Source organism: Oreochromis aureus, linkage group 17 (genome assembly GCF_013358895.1).
Source record: "Oreochromis aureus strain Israel breed Guangdong linkage group 17, ZZ_aureus, whole genome shotgun sequence".
Lineage (NCBI taxonomy): Eukaryota > Metazoa > Chordata > Actinopteri > Cichliformes > Cichlidae > Oreochromis > Oreochromis aureus.
In genome coordinates, this window is record NC_052958.1 from 6,322,925 (window position 1) to 6,341,831 (window position 18,907).

Consider the following 18,907-nt stretch of genomic DNA (forward strand, 5'->3'; position numbering starts at 1 on the left):
CGAAACAAACGATAGTGTAATATGAAACGATAGACGTTTTCATATCAACATCCAATATATTTGTTATATCGAACAGCCCTAGTTCTGATTGTGTCTTTATTTCTGAAAGTTATAAAAAAGAGTGTTCAAGGAAATTCAAAAATAGTGGATAGATAAGAAAATTAGGCCTCAGTCACACAGGCTTGGAGACCAGTTGGTGGCCCTCTTGCAACCAAAAGTGTGGTTACTGGAGGTCACTAGGTGAAATCAGTAACAAAAAGGGCGCTGTGTCAAAAACCTCCTTGTGATTGCTTTAGTTCCGCGCAGGTTGCTGATGTCGCCTATAGTTTGCATTTTTTTGCAAAATCCCACTACTCATTGGGAGGTGGTGAAACTTGAGAATGCACGCCTTCAAAGTAAAATTTGCCTCTGCAATAAATGCATTTCAAAACGGTCAAAACTTTTACTTGGAAGGCAAATGCTATCTGTTTCCAGTTTTTCCTCATTCCTCCTTGTCCTCATTTGGACTCATTCAATAGTTGGTGAGTGTTTCCAGACAAGTCAGCATCTTTGATGCAAGCTGGGGGTGACAGTGGCAACCTTCTAGCATCCAAAGTTTTTGGTGAAGTGCCATATACATCTTTGCAACCAGTGTCACCTAGCAACTACCAACAACTTCCAGCAACCAAATCCAGTCACAGAACACACACCAATCAAGTGGAATAGCTTTTTATTCCAGTTTGTATAATGCACAGCAGTTTTACATGTTAAATAAAACCTTGGGAAGTGGTTTGCAGGCCTCATGATGTTATACAAAACCTAATGCCGTGAATGCACCCTCTAGCACTGCCTTTCAATAAGAGAAATGTAGTCTGTAAATACAGGATACTGGATGCAAGGACTTCTGTTTTAAAACACCATGAATGAAAGCCATTCATTTACATCTGTGCCATGCAGTCATTTGAGCTTAATTGTCCTTGAAGCACAAATAGACAAACACACACACACTTACTTCCAGGTCACATGCTTTTCCTGACAACAACAAAAAAACCAAGCATTCTTTGATAATCATCTGGTTAAATGCTAACTATGACAGGAATGTGAGCGCGCATGGGCATGCATTAGCACAACTGTGTCATATGAGTGAGCTTACCACACACGAGCTCACAAACACATACCCAGAGACACACATGCACGCTCCCGTGTGCACGTGAACATGGCTAACACAGAGAATGGGATTAGCCATTGTTAAGCAAAGCAACTCAACCCAGATAAGACGATACACGCCTAAGCACCTTAAGAATGTAAATATCCTACCTGTTTGAAGTCGACACAGGTGAGTAACAAAGCCACATCCTATAATGCACTGCATGAAATTCCTTGATTTGAAGATGGGAAGAGTGGAGTAGAGTTGTAATCACATTCAGTTTAACGTACATAAAGTAGACCTGTTGCAGTATTTATGTTATGCTTGGTGAATCCTGGCTCTAGCTCCATTCTTACTGATTTTGAGAGTAATGTTAATCTTCTGCAATTTTCAGCTTTTCCAAATGTTTGGCTTGTTTAAGGTGGAAATGCACAGTTTCCTTGTTTTCTGTTGATTTCTTTTTTTTTTTAAAAAAGGGGAGGGGGTTTCTACTCTTGGTTCTTTTCCTTATCTCTGTATAACTAATGTTATGCTAAATAAACTGCTTCTGTTGCTTACTTTGCAATCAAACAGAGGTGGGCCCTGTGCCAGTGCTCAAAAAAGACTAGGTCTTTTGCCCCCTGAGGACTTAAGGACTCCCGTACTGCCAGCCTGTCCAAGCTGTAACCTGCCTTGTAGCCTATCGCCCCTCGGACTGGCTCAAGCCCGCCCAGCAACTCTAAGATGCATATGTGTTTATGAAAATGGAAGAGACTAAAAACTCCAACAAAACCAGGCAAAGCTTTCTTTGGGAGGAAGTCAATGTCATCAACCAAAGTCACTTGAGAAAAATAATGGAGTCATTTATCTCTGATGCCATTAGGATGAGGCTCAAGCTCAAAGGACACAATCTCTAAATCTCTCAGATGCCAGTTGGTCAGAATTTGACGCCCTGGGAATGAGGACGGGCTCCTCCCCCCCACACGCAATCACCCGCTATCACGTGACCAGGAGGAATCTTTATTTCAACCTTTAGGTATCCCTGGAAGCGAAAACGATCTGGAAACCCAGCTCACCATGATCATGAACAGCTGCTACTTTGGCCTCCCAGTCACAAGCTTCTGTAACTTTAAGGCCACTGTGTGTAAGCCGAGAAGTGATTAGCGGTGTGTGTCTGATAGTATTTGGAGGTGTACATGTTGTACCATCTTAAGAGACACCGTTGAGAGGTCACTTCAGGTTTGGAGCTACCATAACACAGCAGCTTAATCCATATCAGTGAGAACAGTGACCCCGGTGACAGGCATCAGTTATCCCAGTTATCCCTAACACTGTATGTGTGTGTGTGTGTGTGCGTGTGTGTGTGTGTGTGTGTGTGTGTGTGTGTGTGTGTGTGTGTGTGTGTGTGTGTGTGTGTGTGTCTGGACAACAGACAGGAAAAGGGGAAAATAAAATGTGTGTGTGAAGCATGTGACCATAGCACCAGCCACATTTTCGTACCTTTGCTCTGTGACTCAGCATTTCTGCTGCTCCCTTAAGCTCTCCAGTGTGTGTGTGTGTGTGTGTGTGTGTGTATATGAGGGTGTGTTTTATCTTTAGCCACCTCACTTCAACCACTGACCTTTCTAAAGGTCTCACCGTCCAGTTGTCAAAACACAGACAGTGAGACTGGCTGACTGACCGGCTGAAGAATGTTTTAATTTTGCTGTGTAGCAACCCTATAAAATGAGTAAAAGTCAGAATCTGCAGCTTAACTGTTTAGAAACATATGCTTTTTTTTTCTTTTTTGGGGGGGGGGGAGAGCAGTAGAGGACAAGCGGCTCTTATCAGTCTTTGTGTGTCAAGGATAAAGATTACCCTTGAAATGAGTGACATGTCTTTGGAAACACAATCCGGCTCCACTGATACCTGTAGCTTTATAGTGCTTTACTCAAGAGACACTTAAGATAAGCATCGAATGATTCTCATTTGTGCATAATCAGATTTACCAGCGGCTTTGCTCTAGGTGTTTGAAATTATGCAATAAATGTTGTGGTGGGTGTTATTTACCCATTCAAATGGAAGTCAAAAACAAGAAAGGGTCATTAACTTATGTAACACCAAGTTCAGGGTCAACTGGTCCAATACGTTACTATGACTTTAAGACTACCTGAAATAGGGATTTACTCTTCTCTGGGGAACAGTAAAGCTGATTATATGCTGATACTCAGCTGAGATGTTGTTTGAGGTTACAAAGTTACACATAAAAAAAGAAAAAAAAGACAAATTTGAATGCACAAGGAGGTCAGTGATGTATCACGTGAATGGCCCCTTTTATGAGGCCAACTTATCACAAGCACAATGCTGAGGGCTCTAAAACAACTCCATGAAATGCCTTTAGAAACATTTGGCATTCTGTTTTTTTTAGGTTTCGTAGTTTGAATCTGGTTGCAGTGTTACAGAAAGCATTCATGCACATGAACTCCAGGAAATGGTGGAAGATTTATATCAGGGTATTTTCCGAGACTGCCCTTTCTCATGTGCAGTGCACAACAAGAGACTGCCTGCATTAGACACGTTCTCACAACTGTGTGTCAAAGGACTTTCACTTTCAATCATTGGGCAGTTTGGAGAAATTTTGGGGGCTGCAGAATTCCCCATTTATTTTATTAGAAAACTGTTTTTTGTACCAAATTGCAGGAGCAGAATGTTATTAATAATTCATTATTAATCTCTGGCTTGCTTCCACAGTCTGTCTTGTGTGCTGTCGCCCTCGCTCCACTCCCAACCTTTCATGACAGATAGCTGCCCCTGTTTTCCCACTGTCACCAGGTGCTTGCTTATAGGCAGGCTGTTTGATTATTACTATTAAAAGCTCCTTGAGACAACTGTTGTGATTTGGCGCTATAGAAATTGAATTGAGTTGAATCAGTTCATGGGGTTAGGTTGTTTGGTAATTCTAAATTGCCCATAGGTATGAATGTTGGTGTGAATGTGAGTGTGAATAGTCTGTCTCTGTCTGTTAGCCCGTTGACAGACTGGTGACCTGTCCAGGGTGTACCCTGCCTCTCGCCCTATGGTAGCCCCCCTGCGACCCTGACAAGGATAAGCGGAAAAAAACGGATGGATGAATTGACTTGACTTGAATTGAGTTGAATTAAGAAGATAATGCTACAGTCACACTAGGGGGGGAAATGATTTCTGTGTGCAATGAACTTCTGAAACTGTTGTCTTTCAAGTGGTTGCTTCAAAGATAGGGACCAGGTCTCCAACCGCTTGCAGTCATTTGCAATGTTCAAAATTTGAACTTTGGCGCATCAAGTTGGAAGTAAAATGCAAAACCAGTCTCCAATACATTTGCGATTGAAGGTGGTCAGGTTGGCATTTACATGCAATCTACCATCTACTTGCCATCTGTTGGAGATCTGTCCACGTCCAAGGAAATTCGCATTAACTATTTACATTTACAGTCTAGACAAAACCTTATGAAACAGGAATTTCTTCATAAATAGTTGCTGCAGGACAGCAATTTAACTTCAGACTTTAACTGCAAAATGACATAAACCAGTTTGCAGATTGGCTGTGTGGCAAGTGTGTGTGTGGCTCAGACTAACTCACCTTAACATCAAAATGTTGGCAACCTGCCTGCATTCATAAATTACATGGCTTTTTTTTTTTTTTTGCCTTTTTCTGGCTTATTAGATAGATGCAGTGAAGAGTGATAGGAAAGCAGAAGGAGATTGAGGGGAAGAGATACGGCAAAGGGCCACAGGTAGGATTCAAACCTGGGCCGCTCTCAGCTGCCCTGTTCATCGCCGTGAGCTAAACAAGCACCCAGACGAACCCCCTTTTAACAGGAAGAAACCTCCAACACAGGTTGTGGACATCAAAATAGTGACCGTATTCAGTGTGACTTTTTTGGAGACAGGTTGCTTCCCACCTGGTGACCTGTGCAATTTCCTTGCGACTGAATGTGGTTATTCATGCATGCTGGTAGTGTTGCACGCTCAACCTCGGGCTGACCAGTTGACCAGAAAACTACTTGCAAATGGTGCCTGAATGTGAAAAAAATTCAATGCAACTTTTCCTAGTTTGACTGAACTATAATATATTGTGTAACATTAATACACAGTATTAATTTTAATCCGTCCATTTTCTTCCACTTATCCAATTCAGTTTTGCTGGAGCCTATCCCAGCTGTCTTAGGGCAAGAGGCAGAGTACACCATAGACTCTTCATCAGTCTGTTGCAGGGCTACACAAGGAGACAGACTATTATTCATGCTCACATTCACACCAATTAACCTAACCAATTAACCTAGCCACACACATGTGTTTAGAGTGTGGGAGGAAGCTAAAGGAGCCAGAACAGGAACAACATGCAACTCCATAAAGAAACATATCTTCTTGCTTTGAGGCTAACCACTACACCACCGTGCCACCCTAAGTAGTAATACTTTGAAATACTTCAAACAGAATCAAGAGTAGCAGTCGCCATACAATAGTCATTTCTAAAGTATCCAGCTTAGCATTTGAATAACCATACTTTCAGGAAATGTACATATTGTTTGCATTACCTCAGGTATTATACAGAATTTGAATGTTTTGCTGCTCACTGCTCTGTGAGTCCACTTGCTGTCACTGGATTTACAACCAAGTTTTCCCAACTTGTTTTTATCTGCGAGAAACATTTCCAGTCAATAGGCTTGTGGCTGGCTCTGTGTTTGTGTTGAAGCCTTCGAAAAAAGTCTGGAAGGGTGGGTGGTGGGTGTAGTTTGCACCAGTGCAAGATGCCCTAATGACTCAGTTATTCCTGTGACAACAAGCTGCTCTTATCCCAAACACGGAGTGTCATTAGCCATTAGCATACAGTAAACTCGGTCTCCTCCACCAGCAAAATGAATGAACGTTTTCTCTCTCGCTTTCTTCCCTTTATGACTGCTTTCCTTTCACGGTAAATTTACCATCAGCTGAAAAGCGCCGGCAGCTCAACCAGTTTATGAAAGCGAAAAAAAAAAAGGACAAGTATGAAGATACAATCAATCCTGCGGCTCGAGTGAGCAGAATCATTTGTCTCTTTTATTTTCTGTTAGTCGGCTGACTCAAACATTTTTAATCGTATATCTGGTGAGACAGTGAACATTACGTTGATGGCATAATTACCAAAGTGCATGCATACCGTAGCTGTGGCAGTAATGATAATGTTTTGCAACATGATAATGGTAATTTACTATGTTATGGCTAAGACCTAAAAAAGCCTTATTTAACAGCCTGAGATGACTAAGAGCAAATTCATATTTACAGTAAGAGCTTGGGTTGTTTGATGCCCCGGAGAGAGAACGGGTTGCAGACATGAAAGGAAATTGTGTTGCTCGAGGGCATTTGAATAGAGGCGAGGATTGACTTTTTCATTCTTTTGACCTTTGTTTCTCTTGCAGCTTTGCATAATTTTTCTACCATTTTTGAGGCTGCCGCAGCCTCCGTGCAAGGCTTTTGCAAAGCGTGTTTGCCCTGCAGCAATACCAGAGATTTTATACCTTCCATCATTTAGAATGGGTTTTCTGTGCATGTATGGGACAGATGGGCAGCAGCAAAAAACACTTAAGGAGACATATTGCTAGTTGGATCTCTGCAGCAGCTTTTACAACATTCACTGTCCCAAAAACAAAAAGCTCAATATTAATTGACCCATAAACAAACAGTCAAGGATCCAAAGGATAGACCCAATCATTTAACTGCCTTCCTAAGAGTGCCATTTGTCACTTTGCCTGTACATAGTTTTCAAATCACTTACACACACACATACACGCTTCTTAAACACACACTACATATGTGGGATAACTGGTAAGAATGCATTAAATACTATTAAATACAAATGTACACAGATATACCCCAGGGTAATTCATGCACACGCAATCTAATCCTTTTTTTACTGCAATCCCAATAATGTTTTCTTATACCATGTGAGTCTCCAGAACAGCTCACTTCTACCTGCACTGAAATCATTCAAGTGCTTCTGCCTGGCTTGACGTGATAACATGTGCCGCTCACTTTGTGGCAATTTGGCTTTAACAGAACTGCTCTGTTTCTGATTTGTTATGACAGAAGACCAGAAACGGGGCAAAGATAATTGCAGACCAGCTTTCTGCATGTCTCCACAGGACTATTAAGACAAGTGGCTGAAACTGCTTTAGCTCCCTCCACAGATTCTCAATTGGATTCAAGTCAGGACTCTGGCTGCCCACTGGTGTTGTCTGCTAACCATTTCTTCACTTTTGTGTGTACAGAGCTCAAGTGGAAGCAGGAAGTCATAAAGTGGATTTCAAATGTGCTTTTAATGTTACTTACTGCCTGTTGATTGAGCCCCGACACATGTCAGAGTAAATTTGATATACATATATATATATATATTTTTTTTGTCTTAGCCATTTTTTAAAGAACAGCTTTGACTATTTGGAATGGTATGGAACTTTGGATTTTCCCAGAGACTGTGACAGTTTGTAAAGGGTAAGCGCTAACAATAAATAAATTACAAAATGAGATTTTTTTCCTTTAAAAAACATCTACTGCTCCCTTTTTTCTCCCATTTTCTTCCTGAAGTTTATCATCTCGCTGTCCCTGTGCATCATCTTTTATCATTAGAGCCACTGGATGAGAAGCCATTAGAGAGAAATTGACCCAGCTCCCTGCTGGTCTCAGCAGGCTACAGCCTCATCAAGCTAGTCCATCCCCCCCGGTGTGACAAGGATGGCCGGCCATTACATTTGGAAGGGGACTGTCTCAGTGTAAAATATTTATCAGAGCTTCACTTGTCCCTTGGGAACTGTGCACAAAGACGCTTGTGTACAGTCAAATGCATTTACACGCCGGAACCTAAGAGACAAAGACAGCTAAATGTTGATCATTGCTGTCGTTGGCGGCAAATGGGCTCATTTGTCATATCTGGACATTATGCTGTAATGCCATGTTTTTTTGGGATGTGTGACGAAAATTAAACACAGGAATTGTATAGATTTTTACTGAAATCTTTAAAAAAAAAAAAACCTCACTTAGACTAATAATCTGTTACATATTAATCCTGTGTGTAGAATCCAGTTCTGGATACATTTATAGCATTTAGTGCCAGGCTAACATTAGCAGCTGTGTCATTCTCTTGTATTTAGAAACGTTTAGACTGTTAATGTAACATTATACAGCATTGCTGAGATAGCACTGTCAAATATATAAGTTATCTTTTGTAATGGTAAACGTTAGGATAAAATGTTCGCCTCTTTGTAGATGTTTAACCCTCATATGGCTTTGTGGGTAGATGAACCCCTGTTCCAACTATGATAGGTTGAGAGACGGGGTCCACCCTGGAGAGATCCCTAGAAAGGGATAATACAAAAAGACAATGGCTCATGCTCACAGTCACACCTACTGCTGATTCAATATCACCAGTTAACCAGTTAAGAAGAGGTAGTACCAGGAAAGAACCTACACAGCCACAGGAAGAAGCATACCGACTCCACACAAAAAAGGATCCAAAATCAGGAGCTTGTTACTGTGAGGTGACAATGCTGGGATGGTATTGATAGGAAATACAAACACGTATACAAATAGATCAACTGCACCAGATTAATGCAGTCGTTTTTTTTACACATTACACATTATTAATGTTTAATAAAATGAATGTATCCGCATAAACTTTCATAAAGATCCATAAAAAATACATAGAACAGATGTTGGTTTGTGGACGTCACCATGTGCCCTTCGCCTTTCCTCCTAGTCAGGTTTTATTTATCTGGCTAGAGACTGGATGTAGTAGACCAAAGGCAGAAGAGAAGATAAGCTGTAGGCATTCACATGCACTGAGGCAATTTTTTCATGATTTCACTGATTAGCAGTAAAACTCTCTGTACACAGCATGCTAATCAAGTTTGCTAGCATGAGGTAATAACATAGCACTCCGCCTTCTATTGTAAGTATGGTGAGGTCTGGTTCCAAAAACGCAACATGGTTGAAGGCAAAAGGCTAAAATTGAGGTTCACAATGCTAAGTCCAGCAGCACAGAAGGTGTGTGCATCTTTTATATACAGTCTATGATTAAGACCTGTTTTTCAAAAATAGTGTTTTAAAAGTGAGAGCAGGGTACATTAAACAGACACCTGAAGTTGAGTGTACTTTCAACTTATAGAGTTGATGGTAGATGATGAAAACTGCATCGGACGATCACATTTCAGCTTACAAAATGATTCATAAAATGAGAAGATGTTTTTGTCAAAATAAAGGCCTCGTTTTTCAAAATTTCCTTGTGTCAAAGGGAGAACAGTAAGTCTAAAAAAGATCGTAACATTATCCAAGGAGGCGGGGCTTTAAGTGCAGGTCACTTGGGATTTAAAAGGAGAGCAGAATGGCATGGGGACAGAGCAAAAACCATTAAAATTAAAAAATTGATTGCTCCCGTTTAACAGTCACCATTAATTCCCGGAGTTGACAGAAGATATGGAGAGTGAGTGAGTCAGAGAGTGGCGTGCAGTGACCACCAGCTTTAAGTGCTCCGAGCGTGGGCAGAAGGCAGGATCACTGCTTCCTTGAGTCCATCACTGGGGATTCATTTATATGTAAACCATGGTCTGTATCACTCAACAGTATGAACAAGAGCAATTAGCACTGTCAATAAAATGTGTGTGTGCGCAGTAGATGTGTGGGTAGTGTTTACATAATGCAAGCTATAAAAAAAAGTGCCTGCATGCCTAATCTGCCTAAATCTGCACACTATTAGTTATTACATCATCATTATTATTATTAGTTTATTACAGTGGTATGTTTTGCTCTGTTCTTCTTGGCCGCTCTATGTGTGTTTACTGTTAACGTGGACGGTTGAAAGGATTGTTTACTGGAGTCATTGAGCTGCCCAACCCTTGAGGGATAGTTGTGTGTGTGTTTATGGGCATGTGAAAGAGAAAGAGGATGGGAGGGAGCGCTTTACGAGCCCTGCAGACACGTGAATGTGTGGCACAAAGATCATTTCATTGCTTTGATAGGAGGGAGATGGCAGCGATGCAAGATGATGCTGGGTTAAAAGGCACATGCATATTTACACACACATGTATGCTCTTCCTCTTTCTCTCTTGCACATGCACACAGTGCTGTGTCGGAATAACTCGATGTAGATGCTACAAATTTTGCCTAGAAAGCATGTGCATGTGTCCCTGTGTGTATGTGTGGTTGTCAGGGCTCGCAGATCAGGTACCGAACTGGCAGGAAGGGAGACCTCTCTGGGGGCTTGTCCTTGACAGACTTGCCACTTGTTTTTCTCGCCTCTGTATGTGTGTGTGTGTGTGTCAGTGCATGCGTGCAAATGAATCTGTTTCAAACTCGCTGTGTCTCCTGGTTTTGTAAAGCTAAGTGAGTGTGACGTGATTTGCAGTTTCAGAGTGATGTTAGGATTTTCCAAGATGCAACATTGTGCAAATGCATATTACTGCCACACTGGTTACATTTAACTTGAAATTATGCAAACACGCCAGTATTGTAATGATAGTAAACTCAGGATGTGAATTTCCGTTCGATGAGCAGGTTTTTGCACTTGATTCTAAGGCGCATTAAGCGAAACAAAACAGTCAGATAAGTCAAACTTTACTCAACTCATTCTTCTTGCTTCCTCCACTTCCGTACCATTGATTCATTAATGTTGAATTCTCTTGCAGCTGCTCTATTCCCATGTTGTTGCAGTATATTAATGACTAACCTCGTACTGTGGATGGATTATCTCAGTTGTTCTCCTGACTGAAGTTTGGTCCGTTTATAGCATCCTGCCATGCGATTGCATTTGTCCCTAACCATCAGGAAACCATCACGTTAACTTTTATCGAGTGGAAAAAAGTTAGCATTCATCCTCCAGCTTCACTGTGTTTATGTTATGCTAACATAACTGTTTCGCTAGTGATCACGTAGCAAATCATTATATACCAGCTAGTCCAACTTCAGTAACCCTACAAACGTCACTGCTGTTTAGTTTTTTGTCTTTATTTATTCTTTTTTTTCCAGAAATCTCTCAGGTCAGAACATGCTACATCATGTTTAGGTGGAAACTAGCGAGCTAACTACCTGCTAACTTCCAACTCTGTTAAATTTAATGAATTCTGTTTTAATGGATGCCTGGATGTTAAACTTAATTGTTACACCTGGTAGAGCAGCAGCGCTGATCATTTTATTAATGATGAAAGAATTTAGACAGTTTCTAACCCTCAGTGATGCCGCAGTGTTCGTTTGACTTTGGGACCTGAAGCGAATGGAATTTTGGACCCAGATTACTCCGAGTCAGCGAGGTTCCTGACTGCGGTAGCCGTAACATCTCCGACAATCCATCAGCCGTGCGGCTTCGTTGCTGACTAAAGTCGTACTAAAACATCTTTTGACAGATTTTTGAGCGCCATGTACCACATAAAATCGGTTCGAGGTCAGTAAGCACAACCAGAATTCATACATAAAGCGCACCGGATTATAAGGCACACTGTCGATTTTTGAGAAAATTCAAGCATTTTAAGTGCGCCTTATAGTGCGGAAAATACGGTACTCTCAGAATAGCTTCTTTCATCTGCTTGGATCGCCACAGCTAATCATCTGCCTCCTTCTGACCCTGTCGCTACCATCCCTTTCACACCATCCCTCTGCATGTCCTCCTTAGCCACATCTATGAGATCTTCCTCTTCTCCTCCTGCCTGGCTGCTCCTTCTTCAAAACCATTTGCCCAGTATATCCACTGTCCCTCCTCTGCACGTCCAAACGACTCAACCTGAGCTGTCGTAGCTTCAGCTCAGCCACCTCCAACACAGCCTCCTGGGTTTTTTATCCTCCTTTCCTTCTTAGGGTTAGGAAAATTCAAACCACAGGAAAAAAAAAACTACAAGTGTAGAAACTCACCAACTGATTCAAACCACAGTAAACAAACTCTAGGTGTAAAACTCTTGGAATAAAAGAATATTATTAAAACACTTGCATATCTTAAAATCTTTGTAATCTAAAAATAACTTTCTCCATCTTCTACATGTTTTTTCTTTTATTAAATAAAAGTTCCTGTATTCTTGATAATGAGCCTACCTTCTCTCAGGTACAGGTAGGTTAGTATCTTGCCCAAATTATTTGCAGGATTACAGCTGCTGAACTTCTTTCTTTAGCACAATTCAACACAGTTTTTCATACATTACCTCAATATTAAAATTTTGAGTCTTGGTTCAAGACTAAATTATCAGTCTCCTTCCACCAGTCTTGTGATTTGGATATACTTACACAGTTTTTCACCTTCAAATGCAGTATGAACATTTAGAAAGCTCCACTGCCTAAGAGGGAAATGGCCCACGTGTGAGCATCAATTTTTTAACGTCGCAGCCATTTTGATGTCATCTGCGTTCCAGGATGCAGTCCAAAAAATTGTGATCTGTCTCCCTTAATGTGTTTTTTTGTTATATGTTTATTCTCATGCTTATTACTCTCCCATTGTTTAAGTCTTTATGCTGTCTTGTAAGGTTTATGACTTCATTAGTCACTTTAAGTAGTCTGTAGTGCAGTATCCTCACCAAAGAGTGACTGAATATAAACTGAGTGTTTGAATGGCTGCTATTATGGTGGGTTTCAATGCATTTTAACTCTTAACACAAAAACAGACATGCCATTGTTTTCTTAGCGGCTACGTAACATCTTAGAATGATTAAACGTGTAAACATACAACACGTGGCGTTCCAGCTAATCCGTCTAAGATTACAAAGTCACGTGCTCGATTTATAACATCCCACAGGCAGCTGCCATGGCTTGGCATGTGGGGATCAGGGGTGGCGTTGGTGGTGGTGAGGGAGTGGGGGTATTTATAGTGTGAGGCGTGACTGACGTGTCAAACATCTGATGCTGGCACAGGTACGAGCTCATGAATCTTATACACTTCAGCCAGGCCACTCTGAATCACAGCATCAGCTTGAAATGTAAATTCAACATGACTGCCCCTGCTACAGTGTTCCAGAGCTCTGCTGGACTCGCAACACTGTCTTTCCACCGCTGTGACCATCATGTTTAGATTATGATGAATGAATATACAAAGGCGACTGCACTGTGTATACGTGTGGGGCGATATGTATAGTCTACTTCTATTAAATGTCTCGCAGACTTCTGCGCTGACTGTGACCTCACTCTGTTGCTGTTTTCATTTTCTTCCACAATAGATTTTTTAGCCAGGCAAAACATTTCTTTACATTTATTTTAACTGGCAAATGATTCAGTGAGACTGAGTCAGACCCAACCGTGAGTCAGTGCAGCCGTATTTTTGATCAAGGCCTGCTGATGCCTGGAAGATTTCAGTGCAGACTGTGCAGAAAATAAAACAGAAAATAAAACTTTTTCAAATGTCGTCCTGCATTGTCACTTAAAGGAATAGCTTTACATTTATGTGAAGTATACTAAATTCAAATTCTAACAGCTAGATGTAAAGTTTAATACCATTTTATCATTATACTAAAGAGCCAGCTAGCAGCTGATTAGCTAAGCACAAAAAATTAGTGCTGTCAGCGTTAATCTCGTTAAAATGACGTTAACGCCATAACCGCATTAACGCGGCAAATCTCCGTTAGCGAGTTACCGCGGATCGTTCCATGCGTGGGGCTGCACGACGTTAGCGCGGTTAGCTTGTTAACACGTTGACGCGGTGCAGCCCCACCGCGGTAACTCGCTAACGGAGATTTGCATCATTTTAATGAGATTAACGGTGACAACACTAGAATAAATATAAACTGGTTAAAAAGTCTTCTGCCACGGATTTTACTTTTCATATCTGTGAGTCTGCTAGGGTCTGGCTTAGGCTCCACTGATGGATGTTAGCGCTGGATTGTTGTTGGATTGTTAGCGTAAAGCTTTGCGCAGACATCAGCATGACTGCCTGTTTTTTGTGAACGTGCTGAGTCGTTCAAGGATGATTTACATTACAATTTACCAACTACCCATGCTACCCAGGTGGAGAATTTCAAGCTGATATCAAACAAGTATAATAGGAATAGCAACTTGGCCACAGTGTCTGTATAATCTAGGTTTAAAGCTTACATGTGATACACATTAGCAATATCACAATGGTGGTTATCAACTTTCTTTGTTAAGCTGCTTCAGGGTTTGTGCGTGGTCATGTTAGAAAGGGTGTTTGACACGGAATTTGATACTTTTGTCAAATGCATTTATTGAGTGCCGCCTACTTCAGTCGCAGACATTATCAGAGGAACTGGTGGGTTACAATAAATATTGAAAATATAACAAAATATGCAACACTGGTGCTGTAATAACAATAGAGAACAGTGGTCCCCCCCAGGGCCACGGACCAGGGGTGGGGGAACGCTGTGGGGACCGCTGCTGTAGAATATCGATATTTTGGTGATTTCATCGTCATAATAGAGCTTGTGAAGATAAAAGAAAAAGAACACAGAACTAAAGACTTGTTGGCATATTGGGACCAATATTTAATAAAAACATTTGATACATTTTCCGCATCACCATTACAGCCAGGCAGATTTAAAAAATGAGGAGCTTGTCACCAAATTTATTTAAAACAAACTAATTTCTTTCTTGGTGCGGTTCATTTGTGCAGATGTGAACATGTTAATGGTTCTTGGATGTTGACCAAAACAACCACACAAAGACCCTTTGGAGGTGGTGGTCTTGGTCTGTCTCTCCAGTGTAGTTCGTTTATGGTGTGAACAAGATCTGACCTCGATCCAAACCAACTACAAAGTGTACGTTGCAAGTTTGAGCAAATGCCCATATCAACGTATGCTTTGTATTCTGGGAAGTGGCAAGGTACCATAGACGCGCAAAGGCCTGTACCATTTAGCAAGTAGCAGTGTAATGAATATAAATTCTCCATGTTCTCAAATAGTCCAGAACAGCGGTCCCCAACCCCCGGGCCTCGGACCGGTACCGGTCCGTGAGTCGTTTGGTACCGGGCCGCGAGAGTTGAGGCTCAGGTGTGAAATGTATGGTTTTCAGGGTTTTTATCAGTTTTCAGCGTTGTTTTGTTATCGTTTTTATCGTTAACTCGGTTTTCCTGGGTCTTTTCACGTGTGTTATGAATAAATCTTCTTTTTTTCGGTACCGGTACTAGTTTTATTTTGTTGTATTCATCCGCGACACCTTAAAGGCCGGTCCGTGAAAATATTGTCGGGCATAAACCGGTCCGTGAGGCAAAAAAGGTTGGGGACCGCTGGTCCAGAACACAGCATCTTTTTTCTGTATTTACTTTTGTTGCTCCTGCAGCAGACACATCTGGCCAGTAAGCAGACTGAACATACTTGGTTACATACGTGGTTTGTAGTGGTGTATTTTGGTTCCCTCAGAGTTCACTGGGATTTTACTCTGTGTAAAAAGAAACCAAATCATTGAGAAAATCTACAACTTTGCAAAGTCATCAGCTGATAAGTAATGAAACTTTAGATATGAAAATACCCTACCACTGCCAAGTGGCAGGGTATTAGTTCAGCTAATTTCTCTGTGGCATAAATTTCTCTTGTCATAGGAAAAATATTAGAAATTCCTCTGAACCATATTACTGGCACAATTAGTCACGCATTACCTGAAGCTTCTGTTTACCTGCTTTTAGTCTTTATGCTACACTAAGCTAAGTAGTAGTAGTAGTAGTAGCCTAGCTAAATATACATGTTAGCGGCAACTCGTAATGTAAATGACATAAGAAAATAGTAAAGTACTTTGGCCTCTGCTTTTAGACCCACAAATGTAATCACGCTGGCCTGCCACTACTATCCCTTTGTGGCTTCTGCTCACCAACAAGGACTGGTCATCTCTGCAGGCGTTTGGGGTGCCAGCTTGGCCCTGCTGAGCCTCTCTGTGAGCTCCTGGAACACTGTAGCAGAGGCCCACAGGAGGAGGAGGAGGAAGACAAGGGGGAGGTTTCAGTCTTCATAGTGCATCAGTATGAACAGCCGGCCTGTGTGCCCCTTGGCATGGACAACCCATGCACATAAAGCTATATAGTGAGCAAATGAGTCAGTGGAACTATATTAAGAAGAGCTAGCCAAACCTGTAAGTGCGAGCCGTACCTGAGCTGTGTATCTGTGCATGTGTGTGTGTGTGAGAAAAGGAGACAGAGTCAGAGATGCTGCTAAATGTGTCCTCTTTGGAACACCAAGCTGAGCTAACAGGGGTTATTCGAGGACACACTCTTCCCCTCCTCTGCCGCTCCGTCTCGACGTTTCTCCCTCGGCTCTCTCCCTCCGCAGTCTAATATAGAGCTCATTTTGTGTCTGTTTCTAGGTGCCAGGCCAGAGGGGGGTTGTGCGTCGGGCGTGTGTGTGCCAGCTGAAGCTGCCGCTGCTGTCTCGACGGCTGCTTTATTTTGGCTCCAGTTGCTATAGCGACCCCGTGGGACTTTCTCTGTGTCTGAACCAGTGATTGGATCAATGCTAGCCAGCACCAGATGCAGAGGCCTGTGTGTTTAGTTTAGCAATGTATTCAGCACGTAAAATGTGAATGGGTTTTTCAAAACTCATAATCCAAAATGAAATGTATGATTAAATACTAATCTTTTTGTTCTATGTTTAGAAATACACACACACACACAAACAAAACCCAAACAGGTGGATTATCTGATTAAAGTCCCAAACTTTCAACATACTGCACATTTTTTATTTCTGCCTCACTTTTCTTGTAAGGTTCTTATCAGTTCCGTGCTGTTGACCTCCCACCTTTAGCCCACATGTTTGCCTGGTGAGGAAAATACGGCCTTATCCCAGAACACGTCAACAGAGGAAAGGCCAATAGTTACACAAGACCTGTATTCCAGTAAAGCCGCCACCTCCCTGCCAAACATTACCGAGGGCTAAACAGGCCTTGAGGGCAGCCGTGGACAAGTCAAAAGAATACTACTTTGCAGTCAGGCCTAAACCCAAAAGTTGGTTAGTTCTATGTTTTCATTAGTTTTTTTTTTCTTATTTACTTCGAAACTAGAGAGCATTTTTTAATATTAAGCCAATGCCACTTGCAGCTTCTTTTTTTTTTTTTGTACAAGGACACTTCAACAAAAGCAGCAGCTATTTTTAATGCACCGCTTTCACTCCGCCAGAGCCTCTTGATTAGTAAGCTGAATGTGCAGGGCTGTTATTGTGAAACTCGTGTTAGTTCTAAAAGAAGAAATTTTGGCTTTTCATTTTCAACAGCACCTTTCCTCTTTAATCACAGAGAACTGTGAGTGTACTATTTGTGGAAGTCAGTGTACTGTACAGTTTTATTTGCTGTTCCCACTTCTCTCGTGACTCATTTTGATTGAAAGGTAAGTGACGACAATCAGCATATCACGGTATCTTGTGCACACACCCTGTTAAAGCATCTTAAATGTGAAAGCTGTCAGCATAGTGTAGCATTCACTGATCAGCAACAACGTTAAAACCAATTTTTTAAAATGATTTAGGTCCAAATCATGCCAGCAAAACAGCTCTGACCCTGTAGACATGGCACCTCTGGGGATTTGTGGTGTCTGGCATTGCAACACTGGCAAAGCATCTTTTGAGACATGTAGGTGGGGCCTTTTGTGGATCTGGTTTGCTCCTATCAATCTGCCTGCCATGTTACCGTCTCACATTCATTATTTTATTCCTCTATTTTTTTGGTGGGTCAGAGCGCATTGGTTGGGGGGATCTATAAAAGCCTATATTCACCACATTGTCGATGTGGATGCCCAAGTACTCGTATTTCTGCCCCACATCAACATCTTGTCCAAGGACAGACACCGGTCATATAGCCTTCTGCTTCCCTTCTCTTAGCTCACTCATATTCAACAGCAGACCACTCCACACAGTCATCCACTAGTGCTCTGTACATCTCAAAGCAGTTGGGTTGGGGTTTATAAAAGGCTGGAAGAATAAGTGACACCAAAAAGTGACGGCTAGAGGAAGATTTTGCAGCTAATTAGATTAGTTGGCAAAACGTCAATAACATTACTGCGAATAAAAAGAACATCTTAAGCCTTTTCAGAAGAAAAGATTGGTAGAGGTCACCAATGTGTAATAAAACCCATAACTGCACATTTCAGAATAATATTCTTCAATGTGACCATAACACATCTACAGTAAATAAGATCGTTGGTCTTGGGTAGGCCGAGGTAAGTCTCTTCAGTACCTTTTTATATATTGGTTGGTCTGAGTCATGTGTTCAGTTTTCAAACTTAGGTTACCCAGCAGTTCACTTGGTACTTTTTGCTACCCACTGTCTCTAGTTGTGAAATATTGGTGTAGCTGTACAATGGAAATTCATTGTTATTTTTTCAAGATCAAATGGTGAGAAATCAGTGGGTCTTGTGATATCTTGCAATAAGTAAAGTTAAACATTCTCAGCGTTTATTGTGGAGTTAAACATGTGTTCATGTGAACTTTGCTTTACTTATTTGTCAAAAAATGTAAGCTTCCATAGAAAAAATGAAAATAATGCAATGTAAATGCATTATCATTATGATTTTTCTAGACTTGTCCTTGTCTCCAAAAGTGTCTTCTTCTATGCTAACAGAAAGAAATAAAACACCAAGAAAAAAAGTGAAAACATGTTTGATAACTTCATTCGTTTATCCAAATTGTGTTGCTAAAGTTAAACCTTCAGGGCCATTCAAAGAAATCTCAGCTGCATTCCATTCACTTTTTCCTTGAATAAGTTGACATGAATGGTGCTGACGACATTGGTAAAAAAAAAAAGAAAAGACCACGAAAGAAGCAAAACCATTTAAACTTTTATCCATGGTTACAATCTGTAAGGCGCCTCTCCAAGGCAAGCTGAAGACCTTGAAACAAATTTGTGTGTTTTTTTAATC